Source organism: Penaeus monodon, chromosome 15 (genome assembly GCF_015228065.2).
Source record: "Penaeus monodon isolate SGIC_2016 chromosome 15, NSTDA_Pmon_1, whole genome shotgun sequence".
In the NCBI taxonomy this organism is placed as follows: Eukaryota; Metazoa; Arthropoda; class Malacostraca; order Decapoda; family Penaeidae; genus Penaeus; species Penaeus monodon.
Window position 1 is genome coordinate 32,020,476 of NC_051400.1, and position 203 is coordinate 32,020,678.

At 39.4% G+C, this 203-nt stretch overlaps 1 protein-coding gene across 1 annotated transcript in view; it reads left to right on the top strand.

The window, feature by feature from the left end:
* LOC119581950 (G-protein coupled receptor moody-like) overlaps positions 1 to 203 on the top strand; it is a gene marked incomplete in the record, with an annotated part of 84,922 nt that overhangs the window by 45,043 nt on the left and 39,676 nt on the right.

Genomic DNA, 203 nt, shown 5'->3' on the forward strand with positions numbered 1-203 from the left:
GCCAAATCTGTTGACAGAATAGAAGAAAAACAACGCAATAACATATACCAAAATTTAATAACATTACCAAACTCAACTCCGTCGCGGTAATCAGTCACCCGTCAGCAGACTCTCCATGTGGCGCCGGTAATTAACAAACGGACATGAATGGTAATGCTAACAGAGGTTTGTTAATTGATATCCAATATAGCCAACATGTGAAC